Source organism: Octopus bimaculoides, chromosome 21 (assembly GCF_001194135.2).
Source record: "Octopus bimaculoides isolate UCB-OBI-ISO-001 chromosome 21, ASM119413v2, whole genome shotgun sequence".
In the NCBI taxonomy this organism is placed as follows: Eukaryota; Metazoa; Mollusca; class Cephalopoda; order Octopoda; family Octopodidae; genus Octopus; species Octopus bimaculoides.
In genome coordinates, this window is record NC_069001.1 from 31,506,578 (window position 1) to 31,506,946 (window position 369).

Below are 369 nucleotides of genomic sequence, written 5' to 3' on the forward strand. Positions count from 1 at the left end.
GACGTTCGTTCTCTACGTTCGTTCGATCGTACGTTCGTTCGATCGTACGTTCGTTCGTTCGTAAGTTCGTTCGATCGTAAGTACGTACGTTCTTTCGTTATTTCCTTCCTGCGTACGGACGTTCGTTACTTCAATAGTTCGTACGTACGTATATATGTACGTTCGTTCGTCCTAACGTACGTACCTTCTTTCGTTCGTACGTACGTTCGTTCGTACGTACGTACGTTCGTTCCTTCGTACTTACGTACGTACGTTCGTTATTACGTACGTACGTTCGTTTGTTCGTTCATACGTACGTTCGTTCTTTCGTACGTAGGTCCGTTCCGACGTACGTACGTTCTTTCGTTATTTCCTGCCAACGTAATACGT